The sequence below is a fragment of the Petromyzon marinus genome, unplaced genomic scaffold (genome assembly GCF_048934315.1).
Source record: "Petromyzon marinus isolate PM22_M1 ecotype Great Lakes invasive population unplaced genomic scaffold, UKy_Petmar_22M1.pri1.0 PM_G_Scaffold_91, whole genome shotgun sequence".
Classification (NCBI taxonomy): domain Eukaryota; kingdom Metazoa; phylum Chordata; class Hyperoartia; order Petromyzontiformes; family Petromyzontidae; genus Petromyzon; species Petromyzon marinus.
Window position 1 is genome coordinate 722,600 of NW_027423048.1, and position 19,548 is coordinate 742,147.

The window sequence follows — 19,548 nt, forward strand, 5'->3', positions numbered from 1 at the left end:
TCTATGTAAGTGTATGTAAGCATCTGTATGTAAGTGTCTATGTAAGTGTCTAAGTAAGTGTCTGTATGTAAGTGTCTGTATGTAAGTGTCTGTATGTAAGTGTCTCAGTGTCTGTATGTAAGTGTCTGTATGTAATTGTCTGTATGTAAGTGTCTTTATGTAAGAGTCTGTATGTAAGTGTCTGTATGTAAGTGTCTAAGTGTCTGTATGTAAATGTCTCTATGTAAGAGTCTGTATGTAAGTGTCTGTATGTAAGTGTCTAAGTGTCTGTATGTAAGGGTCTGTATGTAAGTGTCTATATGTAAGTGTCTGTATGTAAGTGTCTGTATGTAAGTGTCTGTATGTAAGTGTTTGTATGTAAGTGTCTGTATGTAAGTGTCTCAGTGTCTGTTTGTAAGTGTCAGTATGTAAGTGTCTGTATGTAAGTGTCTATGTAAGTGTCTGTATGTAAGTGCCTGTATGTAAGTGTCTGTATGTAAGTGTCTGTATGTAAGTGTCTGTATGTAAGTGACTATGTAAGTGTGTGTATGTAAGTGTCTGTATGTAAGTGTCTGTATGTAAGTGTGTCAGTATCTGTATGTAAGTGTCTGTATGTAAGTGTCTGTATGTAAGTGTCTCTATGTAAGTCTCAGTGTCTGTATGTCAGTGTGTGTTTGTAAGTGTCTGTATGTAAGTGTCTGTATGTAAGTGTCTGTATTTAAGTGTCTCAGTGTCTGTAAGTAAGTGTCTAAGTAAGTGTCTGTATGTAAGTGTCTGTATGTAAGTGTCTGTATATAAGTGTCTGTATGTAAGTGTCTGTATGTAAGTGTCTAAGTGTGTGTATGTAAGGGTCTGTATGTAAGTGTCTGTATGTAAGAGTCTGTATGTAAGTGTCTGAATGTAAGTGTCTGTATGTAAGTATCTGTATGTAAGTGTCTGTATGTAAGTGTCTGTATGTACGTGTCTTAGTGTCTGTATGTAAGTGTCTGTATGTAAGTGTCTGTATGTAAGTGTCTGTATGTAAGTGTCTCAGCGTCTGTATGTGTCTGTATGTAAGTGTCTGTATGTGTCTGTATGTAAGTGTCTGTATGTAAGTGTCTGTATGTAAGTGTCTGTATGTTAAGTGTCTGTATGTAAGTGTCTGTATGTAAGTATCTCAGTGTCTGTATGTAAGTTTCTGTATGTAAGTGTCTGTTTGTAAGTGTCTCAGTGTCTGTATGTAAGTGTCTGTATGTAAGTGTCTGTATGTAAGTGGCTGTATGTAAGTGGCTGTATGTAAGTGTCCGTATGTAAGTGTCTGTATGTAAGTGTCTGTATGTGTCTGTATGTAAGTGTCTGTATGTAAGTGTCTGTATGTAAGTGTCTGTATGTAAGTGTCTGTATGTTAAGTGTCTGTATGTAAGTGTCTGTATGTAAGTATCTCAGTGTCTGTATGTAAGCATCTGTATGTAAGTGTCTGTATTTAAGTGTCTCAGTGTCTGTAAGTAAGTGTCTAAGTAAGTGTCTGTATGTAAGTGTCTCAGTGTCTGTATGTAAGTGTCTGTATGTAAGCTTCTGTATGTAAGTGTCTGTAAGTAATGTCTCTATGTAAGTGTCTCAGTGTCTGTATGTAAGTGTCTGTATGTAAGTGTCTCAATGTAAGTGTATGTATGTAAGTGTCTGTATGTCAGTGTCACAGTGTCTGTATGTAAGTGTCTGTATGTAAGTGTCTCAGTGTCTGTATGTAAGTGTCTGTATGTAAGCATCTGTATGTGTCTATGTAAGTGTCTCAGTGTCTGTATGTAAGTGTCTGTATGTAAGTGTCTGTATGTAAGTGTCTCAGTGTCTGTATGTAAGTGTATGTAAGTGTCTGTATGTAAGTGTCTCAGTGTCTGTATGTAAGTGTCTGTATGTAATTGTCTGTATGTAAGTGTCTTTATGTAAGAGTCTGTATGTAAGTGTCTGTATGTAAGTGTCTAAGTGTCTGTATGTAAGTGTCTCTATGTAAGAGTCTGTATGTAAGTGTCTGTATGTAAGTGTCTAAGGGTCTGTATGTAAGTGGCTATATGTAAGTGTCTGTATGTAAGTGTCTGTATGTAAGTGTCTGTATGTAAGTGTTTGTATGTAAGTGTCTGTATGTAAGTGTCTCAGTGTCTGTTTGTAAGTGTCAGTATGTAAGTGTCTGTATGTAAGTGTCTATGTAAGTGTCTGTATGTCAGTGTCACAGTGTCTGTATGTAAGTGTCTGTATGTAAGTGTCTCAGTGTCTGTATGTAAGTGTCTGTATGTAAGTGTCTCAGTGTCTGTATGTAAGTGTCTGTATGTAATTGTCTGTATGTAAGTGTCTTTATGTAAGAGTCTGTATGTAAGTGTCTGTATGTAAGTGTCTAAGTGTCTGTATGTAAGTGTCTCTATGTAAGAGTCTGTATGTAAGTGTCTGTATGTAAGTGTCTAAGTGTCAGTGTCTAAGTGTCTGTATGTAAGTGGCTATATGTAAGTGTCTGTATGTAAGTGTCTGTATGTAAGTGTCTGTATGTAAGTGTTTGTATGTAAGTGTCTGTATGTAAGTGTCTCAGTGTCTGTTTGTAAGTGTCAGTATGTAAGTGTCTGTATGTAAGTGTCTATGTAAGTGTCTGTATGTAAGTGTCTGTATGTAAGTGCCTGTATGTAAGTGTCTGTATGTAAGTGTCTGTATGTAAGTGTCTGTATTTAAGTGTCTCAGTGTCTGTAAGTAAGTGTCTAAGTAAGTGTCTGTATGTAAGTGTCTGTATGTAAGTGTCTGTATATAAGTGTCTGTATGTAAGTGTCTGTATGTAAGTGTCTAAGTGTCTGTATGTAAGTGTCTGTATGTAAGTGTCTGAATGTAAGTGTCTGTATGTAAGTATCTGTATGTAAGTGTCTGTATGTAAGTGTCTGTATGTTCGTGTCTTAGTGTCTGTATGTAAGTGTCTGTATGTAAGTGTCTGTATGTAAGTGTCTGTATGTAAGTGTCTCAGCGTCTGTATGTGTCTGTATGTAAGTGTCTGTATGTAAGTGTCTGTATGTAAGTGGCTGTATGTAAGTGTCCGTATGTAAGTGTCTGTATGTAAGTGTCTGTATGTAAGTATCTCAGTGTCTGTATGTAAGTTTCTGTATGTAAGTGTCTGTTTGTAAGTGTCTCAGTGTCTGTATGTAAGTGTCTGTATGTAAGTGTCTGTATGTAAGTGGCTGTATGTAAGTGGCTGTATGTAAGTGTCCGTATGTAAGTGTCTGTATGTAAGTGTCTGTATGTGTCTGTATGTAAGTGTCTGTATGTAAGTGTCTGTATGTAAGTGTCTGTATGTAAGTGTCTGTATGTTAAGTGTCTGTATGTAAGTGTCTGTATGTAAGTATCTCAGTGTTTGTATGTAAGTTTCTGTATGTAAGTGTCTGTATGTAAGTGTCTCAGTATCTGTATGTAAGTGTCTGTATGTAAGTGTCTGTATGTAAGTATCTGTATGTAAATGTCTGTGTGTAAGTGTCTGTATGTAAGTGTCTTAGTGTCTGTATGTAAGTGTCTGTATGTAAGTGTCTGTATGTGTCTGTATGTAAGTGTCTGTATGCAAGTGTCTGTATGTAAGTGTCTGTATGTAAGTGGCTGTATGTAAGTGTCTGTAAGTGTCTGTATGTAAGTATCTGTATGTAAGTGTCTGTATGTAAGTTTATGTATGTAAGTGTATGTTTGTAAGTGTCTGTATGTAAGTGTCTGTATGTAAGTGCCTGTTTGTAAGTGTCTTATGTAAGTGTGTGTATATAAGTGCATGTATGTAAGTGTCTGTATGTAAGTGTCTCAGTGTCTGTATGTAAGTGTCTGTATGTAAGTGTCTCAGTGTCTGTATGTAAGTGTCTGTATGTAAGCTTCTGTATGTAAGTGTCTGTAAGTAGTGGCTCTATGTAAGTGTCTCAGTGTCTGTATGTAAGTGTCTGTATGTAAGTGTCTCAGTGTCTGTATGTAAGTGTCTGTATGTAAGTGTCTGTATGTAAGTGTCTGTATGTAAATGTCTCCGTGTCTGTATGTAAGTGTATGTAAGCGTCTGTATGTAAGTGTCTATGTAAGTGTCTCAGTGTCTGTATGTAAGTGTCTGTATGTAAGTGTCTGTATGTAAGTGGCTTAGTGTCTGTATGTAAGTGTCTGTATGTAATTGTCTGTGTGTAAGTGTCTTTATGTAAGAGTCTGTATGTAAGTGTCTGTATGTAAGTGTCTAAGTGTCTGTATGTAAGTGTCTTTATGTAAGAGTCTGTATGTAAGTGTCTGTATGTAAGTGTCTAAGTGTGTGTATGTAAGGGTCTGTATGTAAGTGTCTGTATGTAAGTGTCTGTATGTAAGTGTCTGTATGTAAGTGTTTGTATGTAAGTGTCTGTATGTAAGTGTCTCAATGTCTGTTTGTGTCAGTATGTAAGTGTCTGTATGTAAGTGTCTATGTAAGTGTCTGTATGTAAGTGCCTCTATGTAAGTGTCTGTATGTAAGTGTCTGTATGTAAGTGTCTGTATGTAAGTGTGTGTATGTAAGTGTCTGTATGTAAGTGTCTGTATGTAAGTGTCTGTACGTAAGTGTCTGTATGTAAGTCTCAGTGTCTGTATGTCAGTGTGTGTTTGTAAGTGTCTGTATGTAAGTGTCTGTATGAAAGTGTCTGTATTTAAGTGTCTCAGTGTCTGTAAGTAAGTGTCTAAGTAAGTGTCTGTATGTAAGTGTCTCTATGTAAGTCTCAGTGTCTGTATGTCAGTGTGTGTTTGTAAGTGTCTGTATGTAAGTGTCTGTATGTAAGTGTCTCAGTGTCTGTATGTAAGTGTCTGTATGTAAGCATCTGTATGTGTCTATGTAAGTGTCTCAGTGTCTGTATGTAAGTGTCTGTATGTAAGTGTCTGTATGTAAGTGTCTCAGTGTCTGTATGTAAGTGTATGTAAGTGTCTGTATGTAAGTGTCTCAGTGTCTCTATGTAAGTGTATGTAAGCATCTGTATGTAAGTGTCTATGTAAGTGTCTAAGTAAGTGTCTGTATGTAAGTGTCTGTATGTAAGTGTCTGTATGTAAGTGTCTCAGTGTCTGTATGTAAGTGTCTGTATGTAATTGTCTGTATGTAAGTGTCTTTATGTAAGAGTCTGTATGTAAGTGTCTGTATGTAAGTGTCTAAGTGTCTGTATGTAAATGTCTCTATGTAAGAGTCTGTATGTAAGTGTCTGTATGTAAGTGTCTAAGTGTCTGTATGTAAGGGTCTGTATGTAAGTGTCTATATGTAAGTGTCTGTATGTAAGTGTCTGTATGTAAGTGTCTGTATGTAAGTGTTTGTATGTAAGTGTCTGTATGTAAGTGTCTCAGTGTCTGTTTGTAAGTGTCAGTATGTAAGTGTCTGTATGTAAGTGTCTATGTAAGTGTCTGTATGTAAGTGCCTGTATGTAAGTGTCTGTATGTAAGTGTCTGTATGTAAGTGTCTGTATGTAAGTGACTATGTAAGTGTGTGTATGTAAGTGTCTGTATGTAAGTGTCTGTATGTAAGTGTGTCAGTATCTGTATGTAAGTGTCTGTATGTAAGTGTCTGTATGTAAGTGTCTCTATGTAAGTCTCAGTGTCTGTATGTCAGTGTGTGTTTGTAAGTGTCTGTATGTAAGTGTCTGTATGTAAGTGTCTGTATTTAAGTGTCTCAGTGTCTGTAAGTAAGTGTCTAAGTAAGTGTCTGTATGTAAGTGTCTGTATGTAAGTGTCTGTATATAAGTGTCTGTATGTAAGTGTCTGTATGTAAGTGTCTAAGTGTGTGTATGTAAGGGTCTGTATGTAAGTGTCTGTATGTAAGAGTCTGTATGTGTCTGAATGTAAGTGTCTGTATGTAAGTATCTGTATGTAAGTGTCTGTATGTAAGTGTCTGTATGTACGTGTCTTAGTGTCTGTATGTAAGTGTCTGTATGTAAGTGTCTGTATGTAAGTGTCTGTATGTAAGTGTCTCAGCGTCTGTATGTGTCTGTATGTAAGTGTCTGTATGTGTCTGTATGTAAGTGTCTGTATGTAAGTGTCTGTATGTAAGTGTCTGTATGTTAAGTGTCTGTATGTAAGTGTCTGTATGTAAGTATCTCAGTGTCTGTATGTAAGTTTCTGTATGTAAGTGTCTGTTTGTAAGTGTCTCAGTGTCTGTATGTAAGTGTCTGTATGTAAGTGTCTGTATGTAAGTGGCTGTATGTAAGTGGCTGTATGTAAGTGTCCGTATGTAAGTGTCTGTATGTAAGTGTCTGTATGTGTCTGTATGTAAGTGTCTGTATGTAAGTGTCTGTATGTAAGTGTCTGTATGTAAGTGTCTGTATGTTAAGTGTCTGTATGTAAGTGTCTGTATGTAAGTATCTCAGTGTCTGTATGTAAGCATCTGTATGTAAGTGTCTGTATTTAAGTGTCTCAGTGTCTGTAAGTAAGTGTCTAAGTAAGTGTCTGTATGTAAGTGTCTCAGTGTCTGTATGTAAGTGTCTGTATGTAAGCTTCTGTATGTAAGTGTCTGTAAGTAATGTCTCTATGTAAGTGTCTCAGTGTCTGTATGTAAGTGTCTGTATGTAAGTGTCTCAATGTAAGTGTATGTATGTAAGTGTCTGTATGTCAGTGTCACAGTGTCTGTATGTAAGTGTCTGTATGTAAGTGTCTCAGTGTCTGTATGTAAGTGTCTGTATGTAAGCATCTGTATGTGTCTATGTAAGTGTCTCAGTGTCTGTATGTAAGTGTCTGTATGTAAGTGTCTGTATGTAAGTGTCTCAGTGTCTGTATGTAAGTGTATGTAAGTGTCTGTATGTAAGTGTCTCAGTGTCTGTATGTAAGTGTCTGTATGTAATTGTCTGTATGTAAGTGTCTTTATGTAAGAGTCTGTATGTGTCTGAATGTAAGTGTCTGTATGTAAGTATCTGTATGTAAGTGTCTGTATGTAAGTGTCTGTATGTACGTGTCTTAGTGTCTGTATGTAAGTGTCTGTATGTAAGTGTCTGTATGTAAGTGTCTGTATGTAAGTGTCTCAGCGTCTGTATGTGTCTGTATGTAAGTGTCTGTATGTGTCTGTATGTAAGTGTCTGTATGTAAGTGTCTGTATGTAAGTGTCTGTATGTTAAGTGTCTGTATGTAAGTGTCTGTATGTAAGTATCTCAGTGTCTGTATGTAAGTTTCTGTATGTAAGTGTCTGTTTGTAAGTGTCTCAGTGTCTGTATGTAAGTGTCTGTATGTAAGTGTCTGTATGTAAGTGGCTGTATGTAAGTGGCTGTATGTAAGTGTCCGTATGTAAGTGTCTGTATGTAAGTGTCTGTATGTGTCTGTATGTAAGTGTCTGTATGTAAGTGTCTGTATGTAAGTGTCTGTATGTAAGTGTCTGTATGTTAAGTGTCTGTATGTAAGTGTCTGTATGTAAGTATCTCAGTGTCTGTATGTAAGCATCTGTATGTAAGTGTCTGTATTTAAGTGTCTCAGTGTCTGTAAGTAAGTGTCTAAGTAAGTGTCTGTATGTAAGTGTCTCAGTGTCTGTATGTAAGTGTCTGTATGTAAGCTTCTGTATGTAAGTGTCTGTAAGTAATGTCTCTATGTAAGTGTCTCAGTGTCTGTATGTAAGTGTCTGTATGTAAGTGTCTCAATGTAAGTGTATGTATGTAAGTGTCTGTATGTCAGTGTCACAGTGTCTGTATGTAAGTGTCTGTATGTAAGTGTCTCAGTGTCTGTATGTAAGTGTCTGTATGTAAGCATCTGTATGTGTCTATGTAAGTGTCTCAGTGTCTGTATGTAAGTGTCTGTATGTAAGTGTCTGTATGTAAGTGTCTCAGTGTCTGTATGTAAGTGTATGTAAGTGTCTGTATGTAAGTGTCTCAGTGTCTGTATGTAAGTGTCTGTATGTAATTGTCTGTATGTAAGTGTCTTTATGTAAGAGTCTGTATGTAAGTGTCTGTATGTAAGTGTCTAAGTGTCTGTATGTAAGTGTCTCTATGTAAGAGTCTGTATGTAAGTGTCTGTATGTAAGTGTCTAAGGGTCTGTATGTAAGTGGCTATATGTAAGTGTCTGTATGTAAGTGTCTGTATGTAAGTGTCTGTATGTAAGTGTTTGTATGTAAGTGTCTGTATGTAAGTGTCTCAGTGTCTGTTTGTAAGTGTCAGTATGTAAGTGTCTGTATGTAAGTGTCTATGTAAGTGTCTGTATGTCAGTGTCACAGTGTCTGTATGTAAGTGTCTGTATGTAAGTGTCTCAGTGTCTGTATGTAAGTGTCTGTATGTAAGTGTCTCAGTGTCTGTATGTAAGTGTCTGCATGTAATTGTCTGTATGTAAGTGTCTTTATGTAAGAGTCTGTATGTAAGTGTCTGTATGTAAGTGTCTAAGTGTCTGTATGTAAGTGTCTCTATGTAAGAGTCTGTATGTAAGTGTCTGTATGTAAGTGTCTAAGTGTCAGTGTCTAAGTGTCTGTATGTAAGTGGCTATATGTAAGTGTCTGTATGTAAGTGTCTGTATGTAAGTGTCTGTATGTAAGTGTTTGTATGTAAGTGTCTGTATGTAAGTGTCTCAGTGTCTGTTTGTAAGTGTCAGTATGTAAGTGTCTGTATGTAAGTGTCTATGTAAGTGTCTGTATGTAAGTGCCTGTATGTAAGTGTCTGTATGTAAGTGTCTGTATGTAAGTGTCTGTATGTAAGTGACTGTATGTAAGTGTGTGTATGTAAGTGTCTGTATGTAAGTGTCTCTATGTAAGTCTCAGTGTCTGTAGGTCAGTGTGTGTTTGTAAGTGTCTGTATGTAAGTGTCTGTATGTAAGTGTCTGTATTTAAGTGTCTCAGTGTCTGTAAGTAAGTGTCTAAGTAAGTGTCTGTATGTAAGTGTCTGTATGTAAGTGTCTGTATATAAGTGTCTGTATGTAAGTGTCTGTATGTAAGTGTCTAAGTGTCTGTATGTAAGTGTCTGTATGTAAGTGTCTGAATGTAAGTGTCTGTATGTAAGTATCTGTATGTAAGTGTCTGTATGTAAGTGTCTGTATGTTCGTGTCTTAGTGTCTGTATGTAAGTGTCTGTATGTAAGTGTCTGTATGTAAGTGTCTCAGCGTCTGTATGTGTCTGTATGTAAGTGTCTGTATGTAAGTGTCTGTATGTAAGTGGCTGTATGTAAGTGTCCGTATGTAAGTGTCTGTATGTAAGTGTCTGTATGTGTCTGTATGTAAGTGTCTGTATGTAAGTGTCTGTATGTAAGTGTCTGTATGTAAGTGTCTGTATGTTAAGTGTCTGTATGTAAGTGTCTGTATGTAAGTATCTCAGTGTCTGTATGTAAGTTTCTGTATGTAAGTGTCTGTTTGTAAGTGTCTCAGTGTCTGTATGTAAGTGTCTGTATGTAAGTGTCTGTATGTAAGTGGCTGTATGTAAGTGGCTGTATGTAAGTGTCCGTATGTAAGTGTCTGTATGTAAGTGTCTGTATGTGTCTGTATGTAAGTGTCTGTATGTAAGTGTCTGTATGTAAGTGTCTGTATGTAAGTGTCTGTATGTAAGTGTCTGTATGTAAGTGTCTGTATGTAAGTATCTCAGTGTTTGTATGTAAGTTTCTGTATGTAAGTGTCTGTATGTAAGTGTCTCAGTGTCTGTATGTAAGTGTCTGTATGTAAGTGTCTGTATGTAAGTATCTGTATGTAAATGTCTGTGTGTAAGTGTCTGTATGTAAGTGTCTTAGTGTCTGTATGTAAGTGTCTGTATGTAAGTGTCTGTATGTGTCTGTATGTAAGTGTCTGTATGCAAGTGTCTGTATGTAAGTGTCTGTATGTAAGTGGCTGTATGTAAGTGTCTGTAAGTGTCTGTATGTAAGTATCTGTATGTAAGTGTCTGTATGTAAGTTTCTGTATGTAAGTGTATGTTTGTAAGTGTCTGTATGTAAGTGTCTGTATGTAAGTGCCTGTTTGTAAGTGTCTTATGTAAGTGTGTGTATATAAGTGCATGTATGTAAGTGTCTGTATGTAAGTGTCTCAGTGTCTGTATGTAAGTGTCTGTATGTAAGTGTCTCAGTGTCTGTATGTAAGTGTCTGTATGTAAGCTTCTGTATGTAAGTGTCTGTAAGTAGTGGCTCTATGTAAGTGTCTCAGTGTCTGTATGTAAGTGTCTGTATGTAAGTGTCTCAGTGTCTGTATGTAAGTGTCTGTATGTAAGTGTCTGTATGTAAGTGTCTGTATGTAAATGTCTCAGTGTCTGTATGTAAGTGTATGTAAGCGTCTGTATGTAAGTGTCTATGTAAGTGTCTCAGTGTCTGTATGTAAGTGTCTGTATGTAAGTGTCTGTATGTAAGTGGCTTAGTGTCTGTATGTAAGTGTCTGTATGTAATTGTCTGTGTGTAAGTGTCTTTATGTAAGAGTCTGTATGTAAGTGTCTGTATGTAAGTGTCTAAGTGTCTGTATGTAAGTGTCTTTATGTAAGAGTCTGTATGTAAGTGTCTGTATGTAAGTGTCTAAGTGTGTGTATGTAAGGGTCTGTATGTAAGTGTCTGTATGTAAGTGTCTGTATGTAAGTGTCTGTATGTAAGTGTTTGTATGTAAGTGTCTGTATGTAAGTGTCTCAATGTCTGTTTGTGTCAGTATGTAAGTGTCTGTATGTAAGTGTCTATGTAAGTGTCTGTATGTAAGTGCCTCTATGTAAGTGTCTGTATGTAAGTGTCTGTATGTAAGTGTCTGTATGTAAGTGTGTGTATGTAAGTGTCTGTATGTAAGTGTCTGTATGTAAGTGTCTGTACGTAAGTGTCTGTATGTAAGTCTCAGTGTCTGTATGTCAGTGTGTGTTTGTAAGTGTCTGTATGTAAGTGTCTGTATGAAAGTGTCTGTATTTAAGTGTCTCAGTGTCTGTAAGTAAGTGTCTAAGTAAGTGTCTGTATGTAAGTGTCTCTATGTAAGTCTCAGTGTCTGTATGTCAGTGTGTGTTTGTAAGTGTCTGTATGTAAGTGTCTGTATGTAAGTGTCTCAGTGTCTGTATGTAAGTGTCTGTATGTAAGCATCTGTATGTGTCTATGTAAGTGTCTCAGTGTCTGTATGTAAGTGTCTGTATGTAAGTGTCTGTATGTAAGTGTCTCAGTGTCTGTATGTAAGTGTATGTAAGTGTCTGTATGTAAGTGTCTCAGTGTCTCTATGTAAGTGTATGTAAGCATCTGTATGTAAGTGTCTATGTAAGTGTCTAAGTAAGTGTCTGTATGTAAGTGTCTGTATGTAAGTGTCTGTATGTAAGTGTCTCAGTGTCTGTATGTAAGTGTCTGTATGTAATTGTCTGTATGTAAGTGTCTTTATGTAAGAGTCTGTATGTAAGTGTCTGTATGTAAGTGTCTAAGTGTCTGTATGTAAATGTCTCTATGTAAGAGTCTGTATGTAAGTGTCTGTATGTAAGTGTCTAAGTGTCTGTATGTAAGGGTCTGTATGTAAGTGTCTATATGTAAGTGTCTGTATGTAAGTGTCTGTATGTAAGTGTCTGTATGTAAGTGTTTGTATGTAAGTGTCTGTATGTAAGTGTCTCAGTGTCTGTTTGTAAGTGTCAGTATGTAAGTGTCTGTATGTAAGTGTCTATGTAAGTGTCTGTATGTAAGTGCCTGTATGTAAGTGTCTGTATGTAAGTGTCTGTATGTAAGTGTCTGTATGTAAGTGACTATGTAAGTGTGTGTATGTAAGTGTCTGTATGTAAGTGTCTGTATGTAAGTGTGTCAGTATCTGTATGTAAGTGTCTGTATGTAAGTGTCTGTATGTAAGTGTCTCTATGTAAGTCTCAGTGTCTGTATGTCAGTGTGTGTTTGTAAGTGTCTGTATGTAAGTGTCTGTATGTAAGTGTCTGTATTTAAGTGTCTCAGTGTCTGTAAGTAAGTGTCTAAGTAAGTGTCTGTATGTAAGTGTCTGTATGTAAGTGTCTGTATATAAGTGTCTGTATGTAAGTGTCTGTATGTAAGTGTCTAAGTGTGTGTATGTAAGGGTCTGTATGTAAGTGTCTGTATGTAAGAGTCTGTATGTAAGTGTCTGAATGTAAGTGTCTGTATGTAAGTATCTGTATGTAAGTGTCTGTATGTAAGTGTCTGTATGTACGTGTCTTAGTGTCTGTATGTAAGTGTCTGTATGTAAGTGTCTGTATGTAAGTGTCTGTATGTAAGTGTCTCAGCGTCTGTATGTGTCTGTATGTAAGTGTCTGTATGTGTCTGTATGTAAGTGTCTGTATGTAAGTGTCTGTATGTAAGTGTCTGTATGTTAAGTGTCTGTATGTAAGTGTCTGTATGTAAGTATCTCAGTGTCTGTATGTAAGTTTCTGTATGTAAGTGTCTGTTTGTAAGTGTCTGTATGTAAGTGTCTGTATGTAAGTGTCTGTATGTAAGTGGCTGTATGTAAGTGGCTGTATGTAAGTGTCCGTATGTAAGTGTCTGTATGTAAGTGTCTGTATGTGTCTGTATGTAAGTGTCTGTATGTAAGTGTCTGTATGTAAGTGTCTGTATTTAAGTGTCTGTATGTTAAGTGTCTGTATGTAAGTGTCTGTATGTAAGTATCTCAGTGTCTGTATGTAAGCATCTGTATGTAAGTGTCTGTATTTAAGTGTCTCAGTGTCTGTAAGTAAGTGTCTAAGTAAGTGTCTGTATGTAAGTGTCTCAGTGTCTGTATGTAAGTGTCTGTATGTAAGCTTCTGTATGTAAGTGTCTGTAAGTAATGTCTCTATGTAAGTGTCTCAGTGTCTGTATGTAAGTGTCTGTATGTAAGTGTCTCAATGTAAGTGTATGTATGTAAGTGTCTGTATGTCAGTGTCACAGTGTCTGTATGTAAGTGTCTGTATGTAAGTGTCTCAGTGTCTGTATGTAAGTGTCTGTATGTAAGTGTCTCAGTGTCTGTATGTAAGTGTCTGCATGTAATTGTCTGTATGTAAGTGTCTTTATGTAAGAGTCTGTATGTAAGTGTCTGTATGTAAGTGTCTAAGTGTCTGTATGTAAGTGTCTCTATGTAAGAGTCTGTATGTAAGTGTCTGTATGTAAGTGTCTAAGTGTCAGTGTCTAAGTGTCTGTATGTAAGTGGCTATATGTAAGTGTCTGTATGTAAGTGTCTGTATGTAAGTGTCTGTATGTAAGTGTTTGTATGTAAGTGTCTGTATGTAAGTGTCTCAGTGTCTGTTTGTAAGTGTCAGTATGTAAGTGTCTGTATGTAAGTGTCTATGTAAGTGTCTGTATGTAAGTGCCTGTATGTAAGTGTCTGTATGTAAGTGTCTGTATGTAAGTGTCTGTATGTAAGTGACTGTATGTAAGTGTGTGTATGTAAGTGTCTGTATGTAAGTGTCTCTATGTAAGTCTCAGTGTCTGTATGTCAGTGTGTGTTTGTAAGTGTCTGTATGTAAGTGTCTGTATGTAAGTGTCTGTATTTAAGTGTCTCAGTGTCTGTAAGTAAGTGTCTAAGTAAGTGTCTGTATGTAAGTGTCTGTATGTAAGTGTCTGTATATAAGTGTCTGTATGTAAGTGTCTGTATGTAAGTGTCTAAGTGTCTGTATGTAAGTGTCTGTATGTAAGTGTCTGAATGTAAGTGTCTGTATGTAAGTATCTGTATGTAAGTGTCTGTATGTAAGTGTCTGTATGTTCGTGTCTTAGTGTCTGTATGTAAGTGTCTGTATGTAAGTGTCTGTATGTAAGTGTCTCAGCGTCTGTATGTGTCTGTATGTAAGTGTCTGTATGTAAGTGTCTGTATGTAAGTGGCTGTATGTAAGTGTCCGTATGTAAGTGTCTGTATGTAAGTGTCTGTATGTGTCTGTATGTAAGTGTCTGTATGTAAGTGTCTGTATGTAAGTGTCTGTATGTAAGTGTCTGTATGTTAAGTGTCTGTATGTAAGTGTCTGTATGTAAGTATCTCAGTGTCTGTATGTAAGTTTCTGTATGTAAGTGTCTGTTTGTAAGTGTCTCAGTGTCTGTATGTAAGTGTCTGTATGTAAGTGTCTGTATGTAAGTGGCTGTATGTAAGTGGCTGTATGTAAGTGTCCGTATGTAAGTGTCTGTATGTAAGTGTCTGTATGTGTCTGTATGTAAGTGTCTGTATGTAAGTGTCTGTATGTAAGTGTCTGTATGTAAGTGTCTGTATGTAAGTGTCTGTATGTAAGTATCTCAGTGTTTGTATGTAAGTTTCTGTATGTAAGTGTCTGTATGTAAGTGTCTCAGTGTCTGTATGTAAGTGTCTGTATGTAAGTGTCTGTATGTAAGTATCTGTATGTAAATGTCTGTGTGTAAGTGTCTGTATGTAAGTGTCTTAGTGTCTGTATGTAAGTGTCTGTATGTAAGTGTCTGTATGTGTCTGTATGTAAGTGTCTGTATGCAAGTGTCTGTATGTAAGTGTCTGTATGTAAGTGGCTGTATGTAAGTGTCTGTAAGTGTCTGTATGTAAGTATCTGTATGTAAGTGTCTGTATGTAAGTTTCTGTATGTAAGTGTATGTTTGTAAGTGTCTGTATGTAAGTGTCTGTATGTAAGTGCCTGTTTGTAAGTGTCTTATGTAAGTGTGTGTATATAAGTGCATGTATGTAAGTGTCTGTATGTAAGTGTCTCAGTGTCTGTATGTAAGTGTCTGTATGTAAGTGTCTCAGTGTCTGTATGTAAGTGTCTGTATGTAAGCTTCTGTATGTAAGTGTCTGTAAGTAGTGGCTCTATGTAAGTGTCTCAGTGTCTGTATGTAAGTGTCTGTATGTAAGTGTCTCAGTGTCTGTATGTAAGTGTCTGTATGTAAGTGTCTGTATGTAAGTGTCTGTATGTAAATGTCTCAGTGTCTGTATGTAAGTGTATGTAAGCGTCTGTATGTAAGTGTCTATGTAAGTGTCTCAGTGTCTGTATGTAAGTGTCTGTATGTAAGTGTCTGTATGTAAGTGGCTTAGTGTCTGTATGTAAGTGTCTGTATGTAATTGTCTGTGTGTAAGTGTCTTTATGTAAGAGTCTGTATGTAAGTGTCTGTATGTAAGTGTCTAAGTGTCTGTATGTAAGTGTCTTTATGTAAGAGTCTGTATGTAAGTGTCTGTATGTAAGTGTCTAAGTGTGTGTATGTAAGGGTCTGTATGTAAGTGTCTGTATGTAAGTGTCTGTATGTAAGTGTCTGTATGTAAGTGTTTGTATGTAAGTGTCTGTATGTAAGTGTCTCAATGTCTGTTTGTGTCAGTATGTAAGTGTCTGTATGTAAGTGTCTATGTAAGTGTCTGTATGTAAGTGCCTCTATGTAAGTGTCTGTATGTAAGTGTCTGTATGTAAGTGTCTGTATGTAAGTGTGTGTATGTAAGTGTCTGTATGTAAGTGTCTGTATGTAAGTGTCTGTACGTAAGTGTCTGTATGTAAGTCTCAGTGTCTGTATGTCAGTGTGTGTTTGTAAGTGTCTGTATGTAAGTGTCTGTATGAAAGTGTCTGTATTTAAGTGTCTCAGTGTCTGTAAGTAAGTGTCTAAGTAAGTGTCTGTATGTAAGTGTCTCTATGTAAGTCTCAGTGTCTGTATGTCAGTGTGTGTTTGTAAGTGTCTGTATGTAAGTGTCTGTATGTAAGTGTCTCAGTGTCTGTATGTAAGTGTCTGTATGTAAGCATCTGTATGTGTCTATGTAAGTGTCTCAGTGTCTGTATGTAAGTGTCTGTATGTAAGTGTCTGTATGTAAGTGTCTCAGTGTCTGTATGTAAGTGTATGTAAGTGTCTGTATGTAAGTGTCTCAGTGTCTCTATGTAAGTGTATGTAAGCATCTGTATGTAAGTGTCTATGTAAGTGTCTAAGTAAGTGTCTGTATGTAAGTGTCTGTATGTAAGTGTCTGTATGTAAGTGTCTCAGTGTCTGTATGTAAGTGTCTGTATGTAATTGTCTGTATGTAAGTGTCTTTATGTAAGAGTCTGTATGTAAGTGTCTGTATGTAAGTGTCTAAGTGTCTGTATGTAAATGTCTCTATGTAAGAGTCTGTATGTAAGTGTCTGTATGTAAGTGTCTAAGTGTCTGTATGTAAGGGTCTGTATGTAAGTGTCTATATGTAAGTGTCTGTATGTAAGTGTCTGTATGTAAGTGTCTGTATGTAAGTGTTTGTATGTAAGTGTCTGTATGTAAGTGTCTCAGTGTCTGTTTGTAAGTGTCAGTATGTAAGTGTCTGTATGTAAGTGTCTATGTAAGTGTCTGTATGTAAGTGCCTGTATGTAAGTGTCTGTATGTAAGTGTCTGTATGTAAGTGTCTGTATGTAAGTGACTATGTAAGTGTGTGTATGTAAGTGTCTGTATGTAAGTGTCTGTATGTAAGTGTGTCAGTATCTGTATGTAAGTGTCTGTATGTAAGTGTCTGTATGTAAGTGTCTCTATGTAAGTCTCAGTGTCTGTATGTCAGTGTGTGTTTGTAAGTGTCTGTATGTAAGTGTCTGTATGTAAGTGTCTGTATTTAAGTGTCTCAGTGTCTGTAAGTAAGTGTCTAAGTAAGTGTCTGTATGTAAGTGTCTGTATGTAAGTGTCTGTATATAAGTGTCTGTATGTAAGTGTCTGTATGTAAGTGTCTAAGTGTGTGTATGTAAGGGTCTGTATGTAAGTGTCTGTATGTAAGAGTCTGTATGTAAGTGTCTGAATGTAAGTGTCTGTATGTAAGTATCTGTATGTAAGTGTCTGTATGTAAGTGTCTGTATGTACGTGTCTTAGTGTCTGTATGTAAGTGTCTGTATGTAAGTGTCTGTATGTAAGTGTCTGTATGTAAGTGTCTCAGCGTCTGTATGTGTCTGTATGTAAGTGTCTGTATGTGTCTGTATGTAAGTGTCTGTATGTAAGTGTCTGTATGTAAGTGTCTGTATGTTAAGTGTCTGTATGTAAGTGTCTGTATGTAAGTATCTCAGTGTCTGTATGTAAGTTTCTGTATGTAAGTGTCTGTTTGTAAGTGTCTGTATGTAAGTGTCTGTATGTAAGTGTCTGTATGTAAGTGGCTGTATGTAAGTGGCTGTATGTAAGTGTCCGTATGTAAGTGTCTGTATGTAAGTGTCTGTATGTGTCTGTATGTAAGTGTCTGTATGTAAGTGTCTGTATGTAAGTGTCTGTATTTAAGTGTCTGTATGTTAAGTGTCTGTATGTAAGTGTCTGTATGTAAGTATCTCAGTGTCTGTATGTAAGCATCTGTATGTAAGTGTCTGTATTTAAGTGTCTCAGTGTCTGTAAGTAAGTGTCTAAGTAAGTGTCTGTATGTAAGTGTCTCAGTGTCTGTATGTAAGTGTCTGTATGTAAGCTTCTGTATGTAAGTGTCTGTAAGTAATGTCTCTATGTAAGTGTCTCAGTGTCTGTATGTAAGTGTCTGTATGTAAGTGTCTCAATGTAAGTGTATGTATGTAAGTGTCTGTATGTCAGTGTCACAGTGTCTGTATGTAAGTGTCTGTATGTAAGTGTCTCAGTGTCTGTATGTAAGTGTCTGTATGTAAGCATCTGTATGTGTCTATGTAAGTGTCTCAGTGTCTGTATGTAAGTGTCTGTATGTAAGTGTCTGTATGTAAGTGTCTCAGTGTCTGTATGTAAGTGTATGTAAGTGTCTGTATGTAAGTGTCTCAGTGTCTGTATGTAAGTGTCTGTATGTAATTGTCTGTATGTAAGTGTCTTTATGTAAGAGTCTGTATGTAAGTGTCTGTATGTAAGTGTCTAAGTGTCTGTATGTAAGTGTCTCTATGTAAGAGTCTGTATGTAAGTGTCTGTATGTAAGTGTCTAAGGGTCTGTATGTAAGTGGCTATATGTAAGTGTCTGTATGTAAGTGTCTGTATGTAAGTGTCTGTATGTAAGTGTTTGTATGTAAGTGTCTGTATGTAAGTGTCTCAGTGTCTGTTTGTAAGTGTCAGTATGTAAGTGTCTGTATGTAAGTGTCTATGTAAGTGTCTGTATGTCAGTGTCACAGTGTCTGTATGTAAGTGTCTGTATGTAAGTGTCTCAGTGTCTGTATGTAAGTGTCTGTATGTAAGTGTCTCAGTGTCTGTATGTAAGTGTCTGTATGTAATTGTCTGTATGTAAGTGTCTTTATGTAAGAGTCTGTATGTAAGTGTCTGTATGTAAGTGTCTAAGTGTCTGTATGTAAGTGTCTCTATGTAAGAGTCTGTATGTAAGTGTCTGTATGTAAGTGTCTAAGTGTCAGTGTCTAAGTGTCTGTATGTAAGTGGCTATATGTAAGTGTCTGTATGTAAGTGTCTGTATGTAAGTGTCTGTATGTAAGTGTTTGTATGTAAGTGTCTGTATGTAAGTGTCTCAGTGTCTGTTTGTAAGTGTCAGTATGTAAGTGTCTGTATGTAAGTGTCTATGTAAGTGTCTGTATGTAAGTGCCTGTATGTAAGTGTCTGTATGTAAGTGTCTGTATGTAAGTGTCTGTATGTAAGTGACTGTATGTAAGTGTGTGTATGTAAGTGTCTGTATGTAAGTGTCTCTATGTAAGTCTCAGTGTCTGTATGTCAGTGTGTGTTTGTAAGTGTCTGTATGTAAGTGTCTGTATGTAAGTGTCTGTATTTAAGTGTCTCAGTGTCTGTAAGTAAGTGTCTGTATGTAAGTGTCTGTATATAAGTGTCTGTATGTAAGTGTCTGTATGTAAGTGTCTAAGTGTCTGTATGTAAGTGTCTGTATGTAAGTGTCTGAATGTAAGTGTCTGTATGTAAGTATCTGTATGTAAGTGTCTGTATGTAAGTGTCTGTATGTTCGCGTCTTAGTGTCTGTATGTAAGTGTCTGTATGTAAGTGTCTGTATGTAAGTGTCTGTATGTAAGTGTCTCAGCGTCTGTATGTGTCTGTATGTAAGTGTCTGTATGTAAGTGTCTGTATGTAAGTGGCTGTATGTAAGTGTCCGTATGTAAGTGTCTGTATGTAAGTGTCTGTATGTGTCTGTATGTAAGTGTCTGTATGTAAGTGTCTGTATGTAAGTGTCTGTATGTAAGTGTCTGTATGTTAAGTGTCTGTATGTAAGTGTCTGTATGTAAGTATCTCAGTGTCTGTATGTAAGTTTCTGTATGTAAGTGTCTGTTTGTAAGTGTCTCAGTGTCTGTATGTAAGTGTCTGTATGTAAGTGTCTGTATGTAAGTGGCTGTATGTAAGTGGCTGTATGTAAGTGTCCGTATGTAAGTGTCTGTATGTAAGTGTCTGTATGTGTCTGTATGTAAGTGTCTGTATGTAAGTGTCTGTATGTAAGTGTCTGTATGTAAGTGTCTGTATGTTAAGTGTCTGTATGTAAGTGTCTGTATGTAAGTATCTCAGTGTTTGTATGTAAGTTTCTGTATGTAAGTGTCTGTATGTAAGTGTCTCAGTGTCTGTATGTAAGTGTCTGTATGTAAGTGTCTGTATGTAAGTATCTGTATGTAAATGTCTGTGTGTAAGTGTCTGTATGTAAGTGTCTTAGTGTCTGTATGTAAGTGTCTGTATGTAAGTGTCTGTATGTGTCTGTATGTAAGTGTCTGTATGCAAGTGTCTGTATGTAAGTGTCTGTATGTAAGTGGCTGTATGTAAGTGTCTGTAAGTGTCTGTATGTAAGTATCTGTATGTAAGTGTCTGTATGTAAGTTTCTGTATGTAAGTGTATGTTTGTAAGTGTCTGTATGTAAGTGTCTGTATGTAAGTGCCTGTTTGTAAGTGTCTTATGTAAGTGTGTGTATATAAGTGCATGTATGTAAGTGTCTGTATGTAA